Genomic DNA, 15,649 nt, shown 5'->3' with positions numbered 1-15,649 from the left:
TCGTGTAGCATGCCGTCCACTTATGAATTAAGAAATGGGATCGTGTGGCGCGCCGACCACTTATATATATGAGCTATGATATTGAGATAGTTTCGTCGTTATATCCATTGATCTGTATTCGCTGTGTTTTTCCCGAGCATGCCCCCTTCCCCTTTTTAGTTGATATTCTCTGTTGTTATTTTCTGTTGCCTTGTATATATCTATCTGCATAGGTTGTTTTTGGTAGGCCCTGTCTAGCCTCGTCACTACTTCGCCGGGGTTAGGCCAGGCACTTACCAGCACATTGGGTCGGTTGTGCTGATGCTACACTTCTGTGCTTTTTGCACAGATCATAGTACCGGAGCAGGAGCCTTTGGTCAGCAGTAGGAGCGTTGGGAGCTTACTTCAGTCCGGAGATTCCGAGGTAGCTTGTTGGCGTCCGCATGGCCCGGAGTCTCTCTTATCTCTGCTTTTCGTTTGATTTTCCTTGTATCGGATCATACAGTACTGTATACTCATTCAGACTTTGTATTTAGCATTCAGTAGAAGTTCGTGAGTTAGTGACACCAAATCTGGGTAGAGGTGTATGTGAAATTCCGTACTTGGTTTCTGTTATTTATGTTTCGAGATTTCCGCTTTTATGTTAATTGCCTCATTCTTCTTTATTTTGCTAATGATAATGAGAAAAGTGTTAAATTAATTGGCTTGCCTAGCTCCTATCAGTAGGCGCCATCACGACTCCCGAGGGTGGGAAATCCGGGTCGTGACATTGATTGATTTAAATTAATATGGATGCTAAATATTAAATTTAAAAGCTTTGAATTCGATATTCTAGTTTTACAATTTTCTTGATTTATTTGGATTGGGTGTTCTTGCAAATTATTAATAATATCTGTTGGAGTTTATATCTTAATTTTGAGAAAAATTGATTAAGGGTAGAGTTGATTTTAGGTAAAAATTCATATTGAAACTCAAAAAAGAAATAGTATGTTAATTGTATCAGAATTGTATTTAAATTGTAACATATACATCAATACCTAAAAGATAGTTGTATTATAAATGTATCATACTTGTATCACAATTGTATCTTATACATTAGTAATACCTAAAACAATACTTGATATAAACTAATACAATTATTATACATTTGTAATACAAACTGCGATACATTTCTGAAAAAATGTGATCCTCATTTTCTTCGAGTTTTAATCACAACTTTAAACTCTATTATAATATTATATTATAATTGTATTAGTATGGTATCATGTATTGTTTTAGGTATTGATGTATCAAAGACAAGTAACATATAATTTTGATATAATTGTGACACAATTCTAAAAAAAATTGTGATACATTTATCATACAATTACTGCAACTTCGTTTTCTTCAAGATTCAATCAAAAATTTTACCTAAAAACCAACTCTAAACTTGACCAACTTCCCTTAAAATTGAGAAATAAACTACAAGGTATATTCTTCATCATTTGCAAAAATACCCAATTGTCACGACCCAAAATTCCTCCGAAGGAATCGTGATGGCACCTAATTTCTAAACTAGGTAAGCCTAACATTAACTAAGATAACATTTATATTTGCTAACTTTGAATTTAAATAACTCTTAACAAATTGCAATTTCCAAAATCGGTGGTACCAGTCATAAGCCTTTCTAAGAGTAGTTATACAAAATAAATACATCACTATTCCGAAACAAAAGGAACAAATGGAAATAAGTACAAGTGAAGGTGACTCCGAGGCCTGCGAACGCTGCAGCAGGTTTACCTTGAGTCTCCACCGCAACGATCCGCACAGCTACTACCGATCAAATACTTGGATCTGTACACAAAATGTATAGAAGTGTAGTATGAGCACACCACAGCCGTGCCCAGTAAGTATCAAGATTAACCTCGATGGGGTAGCGACGAGGAACAGTCCAGACACCTACTAGTCGAATAAATTGAACAGGATATGATAATAAACTATCAACCTAAAGATGACAAAGTAATATCAACAGCAGGGAAAGAACAAACTACAATCATAGAAACAATAAAAGGAAACACGGATGGAAAACGAAAGATAACCAAGTAAATTAACACCAACATAGCTGGAACACAGACAAGTAAAAATGTACTCAATTAAGGAAGGCGATGTCAGCTCAATAAGTCATATCATTTCTGATGCACAATTCCAGCCATCTAAAACTCGATGTCTCATATCATAACCTCAATTACAAAACCTTTAGCACACCCGGCACCTTGTGCCCACATATTTCTATCTCACTGCACAACAACGTTCTCATGTTACTCAGTACATAGGGTCCATAACCAATGCAATTAAGATGTTCAAGGAGTCTCCTTTACATAACATAAAGTAGAGTACAACTTCTAAACCAATTAGGAACTCAGCAAGAAAAGATGAAGTTATTTTTAGAAATCATTTGAATAATGAAAGTACCATTTTAAATTAAAATACAACATCGAATGAATTATTATCTTTAACATGGGATTTAATAATTTAACTTAGTAGAAATTCCATTTTAAAAAAATACAACCTCAGACAGTTTAAGGGAATTTAATTGAGTAACTAATTGAATTAAAAATGAAACAATTATTAAAATTTGAAGTATTGAATATATATATATATATATATATATATATATATATATATATATATATATATATATATATATATATATATATACGGCGAAGTATTGAAAACACTATAGGGTTCCATCACAAAGGATCACAACAGTAAAGGAATCTGAACAGTTAAAACACCTGAATTGATAACAACGAATAAACACAAGGAAAATAGAAAGTGCACGGCATCACCCTTCGTGCGTTATCACTCTTCCTCACCATACGCATAAATAGAAATGTGCACGGCATCACCCTTCGTGCTTTAACTCTCTCATAACATGGCACGACATCACCCCTCATGCATCAACTCTCATAATCATGGCACGGCATCATCCTTCATGCATTAACTCTCATAATCATGGCACGGCATCATCCTTCCTGCATTAACTCTCATAATCATGGCACGGCATCACCCTTCGTGCATTAACTCTCATAATCATGGAACGGCATCACCCTTCGTGCATTAACTCTCATAATCATGGCACGGCATCATCCTTCATGCATTAACTCTCATAATCATGGCACGACATCACCCTTCGTGCATTAACACTCACTCACAATATCATGCACGACATCACCCTTCATGCTTTACACTCTTTCTCACCCAAACAATAGAAGCAATAAATCCCGGCAAGGGAATCAACAATATGAACAATAACATCTCGGCAAGGGAATCAACAATAATCCAACAATCCAACCACAAGGAATTGCACCACCAAGAGTATGAATACACGGCAACAAGAGAATCACGGAAAAACCAAGAAGCGTAATAACCTTAACAAAATAACAAGACACAATAAGCACATGATAACTACACCGGTGACCACAATAATTTGAACACCTAGCATATATGCATGGGGTCATAGAGAAATTCACAATTAAGGGATAACAAAACAATAAGGAGAACAATCACTTCAATTAAGGCAAATAAGGGCCACGTAACAAGTAAGAGTTAGGGGAAAAGCTAACAGTCATATAGAGGTAAAGCAAACAATTAGGGAGCCCAAGCATAACTGAAAAACTTCTCACTTAATGAACATAAGGACCTAAGAACCCTAAAGGCAAATTTCCCACAAATAAGTCCGAGCACACACTCGTCACCTCGCATGCACGGACTACAATTAGCATAGAAGACTCAAATTAAGTCCCCCACACAAGGTTAGGCAAGATACTTATCTCAATCAGGTCAATTCAATACTCAATTTAGCCTTTCCTTTACCAGTTCATCAACGCTCGGCTCAATCTAGCCAAAAAATGACTTGAATACATCAAACAATGCAAGAGAAAACAATTTCAATTAACAAAACTATGATTCTTATACAATTTGCAAAAAGTCAACAAAAGTCAACTCCCTGGGCCCGCACCTTGGAACCCGATAAAATTACAAAAAACCGAACACTCATTCTGCTATGAGTTCACTCATACAAAAATTATCTAATTCCAATAATATTTGGTCATTCAAATCATCATTTTACATTTTTTGAAAAACTTTACAAATTTTCCCCAAATTCCATCCCAAATCACGAATCAAATGATGAATTCAATGATAGATTCATGTATTTTAGCCAAATCCGAGTTAGAATCACTTACCCCGATGAATTTCTTGAAAAACCTTCGAAAAATCGCCAACATCCGAGCTCTCTAGGTCAAAATATGAAATAAAACCCTAAATCTCGTATTTATAGTGCACCTTTCAGATTCCTATCACCGCTGACCGCGGTACATCACCGCTGACCGCGGAAAATCACTGTTGACCGTGGTAAATCACTGCTGACCGCGCTTCTGGTGGCTGCACGGACATGCCTCAGTATTTTAGGTATGTAGCCTCTCGAAGATAAGTACGGACGTCTCCGTACTGATCCGCAAGACTCTACTAAACCTGCTAATGACTCGTAGCACCTATGAACCTAGAGCTATGATACCAACTTGTCACGATCCAAAATCCCTCCGAAGGAGTCGTGATGGCACCTAGTCTCTAAACTAGGTAAGCCTAACATTAACTGAGATAACATTTATATTTGCTAACTTTAATTTAAATAACTCTTAACAAATTACAATTCCCGAAACCGGTGGTACCAGTCATAAGCCTTTCTAAAAGTAGTTATACAAAATAAATACATCACTGTTCCGAAACAAAAGGAACAAATGGAAATAAGTACAAGTGAAGGTGACTCCGAGGCCTGCGAACGTTGCAGCAGGTTTACCTTGAGTCTCCACCGCAACGACCCGCACAGCTACTACCGACCAAATACGTGGATCTGTACACAAAATGTACAGAAGTGTAGTATGAGCACACCACAACGGTGCCCAGTAAGTATCAATACTAACCTCAGTGGGGTAGTGACGAGGAACAGTCCAGACACCTACTGGTCGAATAAATTGAACAGGACATGATAATAAACTATCAACCTAAATATGACAATGTAATATCAACAGCAGGGAAAGAACAAACTACAATCAGTAGAAACAATAAAGGGAAACACGGATGGAAAACGAAAGATAACCAAGTAAATTAACACCAACATAGCTGGAACACAGACAAGTAAAAATGTACTCAATTAAGGAAGGCGATGTCAGCTCAATAAGTCATATCATTTCTGATGCACAATTCCAGTCATCTCAAACTCGAGTCTCATATCATAACCTCAATTACCAGACCTTTAGCACACCCGCCACCTTGTGCCCACATATTTTTATCTCACTGCACAACAACGTTATCATGTTACTCAGTAAATAGGGTCCATAACCAATGCAATTAAGATGTTCAAGGAGTCTCATTTACATAACATGAAGTAGAGTACAACTTCTAAACCAATTAGGAACTCAGCAAGAAAAGATGAAGTTATTTTTAGAAATTATTTGAATAATGAAAGTACCATTTTAAATTAAAATACAACATCGAATGAATTATTACCTTTAACACGGGATTTAATAATTTAACTTAGTAGAAATTCCATTTTAAGTAAAATACAACCTCAGGCGGTTTAAGGGAATTTAGTTGAGTAACTAATTAAATTAAAAATGAAACAATTATTGAAATTTGAAGTATTGAAATATATATATAAATACGGCGAAGTATTGAAAACACTATAGGGTTCCATCAGAAAGGATCACGATTGTAAAGGAATCTGAACAGTTAAAACACCTGAATTGATAACAACGAATAAATACAAGGAAAACAGAAAGTGCACGGCATCACCCTTCGTGCTTTAACTCCCTCATAACATGGCACGACATCACCCTTCGTGCATCAACTCTCATAATCATGGCACGACATCACCCTTCGTGCATTAACTCTCATAATCATGGCATGGCATCACCCTTCGTGCATTAACTCTCATAATCATGGCACATCATCACCCTTCGTGCATTAACTCTCATAATTATGGCACAGCATCACCCTTCGTGCATTAACTCTCATAATCATGGCACGGCATCACCCTTCGTGCATTAACTCTCATAATCATGGCACGGCATCACCCTTCGTGCATTAACTCTCATAATCATGGCACGGCATCACCCTTCGTGCATTAACACTCACTCACAATATCATGCACTACATCATCCTTCGTGCTATACACTCTTCCTCACCCAAATAGTAGAAGCAATACATCCCGGCAAGGGAATCAACAATAAGAACAATAACATCCCGGAAAGGGAATCAACAACAATCCAACAATCCAACCACAAGAAATTCCACCACCAAGAGTATGAATACACGGCAACAAGAGAATCACGAAAGAACCAAGAAGCGCAATAACATTAACAAAACAACAAGACACAATAAGCACGTGATAACTACATCGGTGACCACAACAATTTGAACACCTAGCATAAACGCACGGGGTCATAGAGGAATTCACAATTAAGGGATAACAAAACAATAAGGAGAACAATCACTTCAATTAAGGCATATAAGGGCCACGTAACAAGTAAGAGTTAGGGGGAAAAGCTAACAATCATATGGAGGTAAAGCAAACAATTAGGGAGCCCAAGCATAACTGAAAAACTTCTCACTTAATGAACATTAGGACCTAAGAACCCTAAAGGCAAATTTCCCACAAATAAGTCCGAGCACACACTCGTCACTTCGCATGCACGGACTACAATTAGCATAAAAGACTCAAATCAAGTCCCTACACAAGGTTAGGCAAGATACTTACCTAGATCCGGTCAATTCAATACTCAATTTAGCCTTTCCTTTACCAATTCATCAACGCTCGGCTCAATCTAGATGTGACGATCCGGCCGGTCGTCTCATGAGTTACCTCTCCATTTCCCCCATTTCTGCTTCTATATGTATTGTTTATTCGTGTTTCGAGGTATCGGGTTGGTTGGATTGAATCCGGAATGGTTTTGGTGAAGTTTGAGACACTTAGTCTCTTTTAAGAAGGTTTGAGTTGGAAAAGTCACCGGACATTGACTTATGTGTGGAGGTGATTTATGACTTAGGAGTGTGATCGGAATGGGTTTTGGAGGTCCGGAGTAGAATTAGGCTTGAATTGGCAAAGTTGATATTTTGGCGATTTCCGGTTGGTAGGTGAGATTTTGATCCAGGGGTCGGAATGGAATTCCAAGAGTTTCAGTAGCTTCGTTATGTCATTTGGGATGTGTGTGCAAAATTTCAGGTCATTCGGACGTGGTTTGGTTGGGTTTTTGATCGAAAGCATATTTCGGAAGATTTTTAGAAACTTAGGCTTGAATCCGATGTGTTTTGGGTAATTTGATATTTTTTGAGGTGTTTTGATGATTGGAGCAAGTTTGAATAAGATTTTATGATGTGTTGGTGCTTTTGGTTGAGGTCCCGACGGCCTCGGGTGAGTTTCGGATGGCCATTCGGGTCATTTTTGGAGTTTGGAAGTTGCAAGAAATCTGATCAGGTGTTGCAGAGAATTATCTCTTCACGTTCGCGAGTGGAGACTCGCTTTCGCGTAGAAGGATCTGAGGAAGGCCAGAATTAAGCCTTCGCATTTGCGGGAGGGGCTTCGTGTTCACGGAGGGATTGGAACTTGGTCATCGCGTTCGCGAGATGGGCGTCGCGATCGCGTAGAGTAATTTGGGTCTGAGGGGTTCGAGGCCTTTTGTTCATCGCGTTCGCATATGGATTATCGCGTTCGCGGAGGTGTAGGAGGAAGAAGCATTACGTTTACGATGGGAGTGTCGCGTTCGCGAAGAGTACAAAGTGGTCAACGTAAGTTTATGCTACGCGAACGCGTGGGTTTGACCGCGTTCGCGAAGGAGGAAAGTCAGGCCTGGGCAGAATGTTTTTAAGTCGTCTTGTCCACGATTTTGGGTCTATTTTCACCCATAGTTGATCATTTTGAGAGCTTTTTGAAGGAGATTAAAGAGGGATTCAAGGGGAAACGATTTGAGGTAAGATATTTTGGACTTAAAACTCGATTCTATTGTGAAATCTACCTAGAAAATCATGGAAACTTAAGCTAAAATGGAAGAACTAGGGCTTGGAATTTTGGACCTTTAATTTGGGATTTAAAGGGTCATTTGTGGACGGATTTTAATGTTTTTGGTATGTATGAACTCGTGGGGAGATAAGGAACCTATTGGTGTAAAAATTTCTGAGTTTCGAGAAGTGGGCCTGGGGCTCGGGTTTTGCTAATTTCAGGATTTTTGGTATTTTTCGATTGTTTTCGCTTAGGCTTTGTTCACTTAGCATATTATGACGTATTCGTTCTGATTTTTGATAGATTCGATGCACGTGGAGGCCAATTCGAAGGGCAAAGGCATCATGAGCTAGGGATTTAGCCGGTTCGAGGTGAGTAATACTTGTAAATGATGTTCTGAGGGTTTGAAACCCCGGATTGTGAATCGTAGTACTATGTTGAGGTGAGGCACACGCTCGATGATGAGCCTGGGGTCATATACTATTAGGGATTTGGACTTGGTCCGTCCCGATTGATGATTTTACCGCGTATTTGATTTAAAGCTATTTGTTGTCATCGTTTATTGGGCTGAATGCCATATTTGGGCTTCGTGCCAACTTCCTGAACCCTTCGGGGCCTTTATTTGATATTTTCCTCACTGTTTTGATTTACTACTTGAACTCAGTCATATTAAATTCCACTGTTTTACCACTCAGCCGTTTTTACTCAGTTTGAGACATAAATGATATTTTAAATGATGTTTGGGCTGAGAAATACTGTTTTACTATTGCCCGAGGGGCTTGTGATGATTTTTGACTGAGTAATGCCGAGGGCCTATATTGTGAGGGGATACTGATAGTGATTGGACGCCGAGAGCCTGAGACGTGTACGCCACGAAGTGGATTGATTGTTATGAGGCCGAGGGCCTAGATTTGATGCCACGAGATGACTTGTAATTGCGCTTGGGCCGTAAGGGGCCCCTCCAGGAGTCTGCACACCCCCAGTGAGCGCGGGTACCCAGTGTGATGTGAGATTGAGACCGAGGGGCTGTTACTGTTGTGAGATGTTGCCCGAGGGGTGGATGTGGTGTTACTGTGCCCGAGGTGCGAACTTTTATTTGTTTACTTTATCATAAATATTTGTCAATTACCTGTTTACTGGTTTAAAGAGCATTTTTCCTGATTCTTACTGGTTTTTCCTGATTATAAATGATTTTACTGCTTCATTATAGTCTGTCTTGTGCTTTACGTGTTTTCTTACTTACAGTCATTATTTATATTCATTACTCACTGAGTTGGAGTACTCACTTTACTCCCTGCACCCTGTGTGCAGATTCAGGCATAGCTGGTTCCGCTCCGGAGTGTTGATTTCCTCCAGTTCCAACCGGGCTTTTTCGGAGATTACGAGGTAGTTGTTGGCGTCCGCAGTCCCGTGTCTTTACTCTTCTATCATTTCTGTTTCCTACAAACACTTGTAGTAGTTTATGACTTTAGCAGACTGTACTGTGATTCGTAGATGCTCTTGACTTGTGACGCCCCGGTTAGGGCTGTGTTAGGTTGGATTTCCGCACTATTCTTGATATTTCCGCTACTTAGAATTATTAAATCATGTTTAGACTATTTTGTATTGTTTAACTATTATAAAAGAGGAATTGGATTAAACTGGCTGGCCTTGTCTTCACGAGAGGCGCCATCACGACCGGATTCGGGGTTAGGGTCGTGAGAAGTTGATATCAGAGCCTAGGTTACACAGGTCTCACGAGTCATGAGCAGGTTTAGTAGAGTCTCGCGGATTCGTACGGAGACGTCTGTATTTATCCTCGAGAGGCTGTAAAACCTTTAGGAAAAAACTTCACATTCTTGAAATTCTTATCGTACGAGTTTGTTGATCCGAGTACTAAACTTCTGTTGTTCCATTCTCTCGCAGATGGTGAGGACACGCGCTACCGAACAGGATGGACAACCACCAGTGCCACCAGCTGCGGCCACCAGAGGCCGAGGACGTGGTCGTGGTCGTGGTAGAGGCAGAGCAGCGAGGGTAGCACCTGTAGATCCACCAGCTGCCCCAGTTCAGGACCAGGTCCCAGCTATGGACCCTCCAGCAGCACCAGCTCAGGCACCAGCTGTGCCTATTGTGATTCCGGGTCTTCAGGAGGCCTTGGCTCAGATCTTATCAGTTTGCACTGGCCTAGCTCAGGCGGCTTCAGCTACTACAGCCGCAACTACTTCACAGGCCGGGAGAGGCAGTCAGACTCCCGCCGCCCACACACCTGAGCAGGTCGTGCAGGGACTTCAGACACTGGGGGCACATCCAGCCCAGCCGGCACCAGCTGCTCAGGACTATGTGGTTCCTGTCATGCCAGAGGATGAGCAGCGCAAGTTGGAGAGATTTGGGAGACTTCATCCTCCGTCATTCAGCGGAGTAGATGGCGAGGATGCCCAGGGCTTTTTAGACAAGTGTCAGAGGATGCTTCGCACAGCCGGTATTCTGGAGACCAGCGGGGTCGCTTTCACTACTTATCAGCTTTCAGGACCTGCTTTTACTTGGTGGGAGGATTTTGAGAGGCGTAGACCTGCTGGTGCAACACCCTTATCCTGGCAGCAGTTCTCCGTTCTCTTTCTGGAGAAGTATGTACCACAGTCTCGCAAAGAGGAGCTGCGTAGACAGTTTGAGTGGTTGCGTCAGGGAGACATGACCGTGTCACAGTATGAGTTGAGATTCTCTGAGTTGGCTCGTCATGCCATCTGGTTGGTCCCGACAGATCGAGAGAGGATCAGGAGGTTTGTCGATAGTCTTACTTATCAGCTCTGTATCCTTAAGACTAAGGAGAGGGTGACCGGTGCTACATTCTAGGAGGTTGTGGATATTGCCAGGGAGATTGAGTCTGTCCATCGCCAGGAGCGAGAGGAGAGGGAGGCCAAGAGGCCTCAAGGATCTGGTAGCTACAGTGGTGGTCCTTCAAGGGGCCATTTCCAGCACGGCAGAGGCCGACAGTTCTGCCAGGGTCAGTCTGATCGCTCAGGTTATCGAGGAGCATCGTCGGGTCATGGTTCCCACAGTTCTCACCAGGGCCATTCTTCACTTAGCGCCCTCCCAGCTCAGAGCTCATCCTGTGCTCTATCTGTTCAGGGCTCTTCTACACCGAGTGCATCTGCTGGTCACTCCGGTGCGTGGGGTTCCCATCAGTCACCTTCTCCAGCGCCTAGGAGTTGTTATGAGTGTGGCAAGGTGGGCCACATGTGGAGGAAGTGTCCCCGCCGTGTTGCTAGTTCATCTCAGCAGAGGGGCCAGTCATCAGCTTGAGCTCCAACTGCTCCACCACCACCCGCCCAGCCAATTAGGGGTGGGGATCAGTCAGCCAGGGGTCGCCCTAGAGGGGGAGGTCGATCAGGCCCGTTTCTATGCTATTTCAGGTAGATCCAATGTTGTTGCCTCCGACGCTGTCATTACAGGTATTATTTCAGTATGCCATAGAGATGTCTCTGTGCTATTTGATCCCGGTTCTACCTATTCTTATGTGTCATCGTACTTTTCTCATTATTTGGGTACTCCTCGTGAGTTTCTTGCTTCACCTGTCCATGTATCTACCCCGGTGGGCGATACTGTTGTTGTAGACCCTGTGTACCGGTCGTGTGTAGTGATTATTGGGGGTCTGGAGACCCGAGTTGATCTTTTATTATTGAGTATGGTGGATTTCGACGTTATTTTGGGCATGGATTGGCTACCTCCGTGTCGCGCTATTCTGGACTGTCATGCCAAGACAGTCACATAGGCTATTTCGGGTGTGCCACGGATTGAGTGGCGTGACGTGACTGATTATGTTCCTAGTAGAGTGATCTCTTTCTTAAAGGCCCAGCATATAGTTGGGAAGGATTGTTTATCGTATCTTGCTTTTGTGAGGGATGTTGGAGCTGAGACTCCCAGTATTGATTCTGTCCCAGTTGTGAGGGATTTCCCTGATGTACTTCCTGCAGACCTGCCGGGCATGCCCCCGGACAAGGATATTAATTTTGGTATTGACCTATTTCTATTCCGCCGTATCGTATGGCACCAGCGGAGCTGTAGGAGTTAAAGGAGCAGCTTCAGGAACTCCTAGATAAGGGGTTCATTCGGCCTAGTGTGTCACCTTGGGGTGCGCCGGTCTTGTTTGTGAAGAAAAAGGATGGCACAATGAGAATGTGCATCGATTATAGGCAATTGAATAAGGTAACAGTTAAGAACAAGTATCCCTTACCTCGCATTGATGATTTATTTGACCAGCTTTAGGGGGCGAGGGTATTCTCGAAGATTGATCTCCATTCGGGTTATCACTAGTTGAAGATCAGGGATTCGAATATTCTTAAGACGGCCTTCAGGACCATATATGGTCACTATGAGTTCCTGGTTATGCCTTTTGGGCTGACTAATGCCCCAACAGCGTTCATGCATCTGATGAACAGCGTGTTCCAGCCTTATCTTGACTCATTTGTCATAGTTTTTATTGATGATATCTTGGTGTATTCGCGTAGTCGGGAAGAGCACGCGGAGCATTTGAGGGTTGTATTGCAGAGATTGAGGGACGAGAAGCTTTATGAAAAATTCTCCAAATGTGAGTTTTGGCTCAGTTCAGTGGCATTCTTGGGGCACGTGGTGTCCAGTGAGGGTATTCAGGTTGATCCAAAGAAGATAGAGGCGGTGCAGAGTTGGCCCAGACCGTCCTCAACCACATAGATTCATAGTTTTCTTCGTTTGGCAGGCTATTATCGCCGATTTGTTCAGAGATTCTCATCTATCGCATCGCCCTTGACCAAGTTGACTCAGAAGGGTATTTCATTTGTATGGTCAGACGAGTGTGAGGAGAGCTTCCAGAAGCTCAAGACAACTTTGACCACAGTTCCAGTGTTGGTTTTGCCATCAGCTTCAGGTTCATATACCGTGTATTGTGATGCTTCGAGAGTAGGGATTGGTTGTGTGTTGATGTAGGAGGGTAGAGTTATTGCTTATGCTTCTCGCCAGTTGAAACCCCATGAGAAGAACTACCCCGTTCATGATTTGGAGTTGGCTGCCATAGTTCATGCGTCGAAGATTTGGAGGCATTACTTGTATGGCGTATCTTGTGAGGTATTCACTGATCATCGCAGTCTTCAGCATTTGTTCAAGCAAAATGACCTTAATTTGAGGCAGCGGAGATGGTTGGAGTTGCTTAAGGATTATGATATCACCATATTGTACCATCCGGGGAAGGCCAATGTGGTGGCCGATGCTTTGAGCCGAAAAGCAGTTAGTATGGGGAGTTTGGCATATATTCCAGTTGGGGAGAGACCTCTTGCGGTTAATGTTCAGGCCTTGGCCAATCTGTTCGTGAGGCTGGATATTTTGGAGCCCAGTCGGGTATTGGCTTGTGTGATTTCTCGGTCTTCCCTATATGAGCGCATCAGAGAGCGCCAGTATGATGATCCACACTTGCTTGTTCTTAGGGACAGAGTTCAACATGATGATGCCAGAGATGTGTCTATTGGAGATGATGGGGTATTGAGGATGCAGGGCCGGATTTGTGTGCCCAATATGGATGGGCTTCGGGAGTTGATTCTGGAGGAGGCCCATAGCTCGCGGTATTCTATTCATCCAGGAGCCGCGAAGATGTATCAGGATCTTAGACAGCATTACTGGTGGAGGAGAATGAAGAAAGATATTGTGGGTTTTGTAGCTTGGTATCTCAATTGTTAGCAGGTGAAATATGAGCATCAGAGACCGGGTGGCTTGCTTCAGAGGATGGATATTCCTGAGTGGAAGTGGGAGCGGATCACTATGGATTTTGTAGTTGGACTCCCTCGGACTTTGAAGAAGTTCGATACTATTTGGGTGATTGTGGATAGGCTGACCAAGTCCGCGCACTTCATTCCTATCTGTACTACTTATTCTTCAGAGAGGTTGGCAGAGATATATATTCGGGAGATTGTTTGGTTGCATGGTGTCCCAGTTTCCATCATTTCAGATCGGGGCACTTAGTTTACTTCCCAGTTCTGGAAGTCTGTTCAGTGAGAGTTGGGTGCTCAGGTACAGTTGAGCACAGATTTTCACCCTCAGACGAACGGCAGTCCCAGCGCACTATTCAGATATTAGAGGATATGCTACGCGTTTGTGTTATTGATTTCGGAGGGTCATGGGATCAGTTTCTACCGCTTGCAGAGTTTGCCTATAACAACAGCTACCAGTCGAGTATCCAGATGGCTCCATATGAGGCTTTGTACGGGAGGCGGTGTAGATCTCCAGTTGGTTGGTTCGAGCCCGGGGAGGCTAGGCTTTTGGGGATAGATTTGGTTCAGGATGCTTTAGATAAAGTGAAGGTAATTCGGGAGAGACTTCGTACAGCGCAGTCGCGGCAAAAGAGTTATGCTGACAGGAAGGTTCGAGATGTGTCCTACATTGTTGGTGAGAAGGTCCTGTTGAAGGTTTCGCCCACGAAGGGTGTTATGAGATTCGGAAAGAAAGGGAAGTTGATTCTGCGGTTCATTGGGCCTTTTGAGGTACTTCGGAGGATTGGGGAGGTGGCTTATGAGCTTGCCTTGCCACCCAGCTTGTCGAGTGTGCATCCGGTTTTCCATGTTTCTATGCTCCGTAAGTATATTGGATATCCGTCTCATGTTCTGGACTTCAGCACGATTCAGTTGGAGGGTGAATTGACTTATGATGTGGAGCCAGCAGCTATTCTGGAGCGTCAGGTTCGGAAGTTGAGATAAAAAGATATAGCTTCGGTGAAGGTGCAGTGGAGATGTCGGCCCGTGGAGGAGGCTACCTAGGAGATCGAGCGGGAGATGCGGAGCAGATATCCTCACTTGTTTGAGGCTCCAGGTATGTTTCTTGACTCGTTCGGGGACGAACGTTTATTTAAGTTGGGGAGGACGTGACGACCCGGCCGATCGTCTCATGAGTTACCGCTCTGTTTCCCCCCATTTCTGCTTCTTTATGTATTGTTTATCCGTGTTTTGAGGTATCGGGTTGGTTAGATTAAATCCGGAATGGTTTTGGTGAAGTTTGAGACACTTAGTCTCTTTTAAGAAGGTTTGAGTTGGAAAAGTCAACCGAACGTTGACTTATGTGATAGAGGGCTCGGATGTGAGTTCTGATGGTTCGGTTAGCTTCGGTAGGTGATTTATGACTTAGGAGCGTGATCGTAATGGGTTTTGGAGGTCCGGAGTAGAATTATGCTTGAATTGGCAAAGTTGATATTTTGGCGATTTCTGGTTGGTAGGTGAGATTTTGATCCAGGGGTCGGAATGGAATTCCGAGAGTTGCAGTAGCTTCTTTATGTCATTTGGGATGTCTTTGCAAAATTTCAGGTCATTCGGACGTGGTTTGGTTGGGTTTTTGATCGAAAGCGTATTTCAGAAGATTTTTAGAAACTTAGGCTTGAATCTGATGTGTTTTGGGTAATTTGATGTTCTTTGAGGTGTTTTGATGATTGGAGCAAGTTTGAATAAGATTTTAGGATGTGTTGGTGCTTTTGGTTGAGGTCCCGGGGGCCTCGAGTGAGTTTCGGATGGCCATTCGGGTCATTTTTGGAGTTTGGAAGTTGCAGAAAATCTGATCAGGTGTTGCAGAAAATTATCTCTTCGCGTTCGCGAGTGGAGACTCGCATTCGCATAGAAGGATCTGAGGAAGCCAGAATTAAGC

This window comes from Nicotiana attenuata, unplaced genomic scaffold (assembly GCF_001879085.1).
Source record: "Nicotiana attenuata strain UT unplaced genomic scaffold, NIATTr2, whole genome shotgun sequence".
Classification (NCBI taxonomy): domain Eukaryota; kingdom Viridiplantae; phylum Streptophyta; class Magnoliopsida; order Solanales; family Solanaceae; genus Nicotiana; species Nicotiana attenuata.
Note: the sequence above shows the minus strand (reverse complement) of the source record.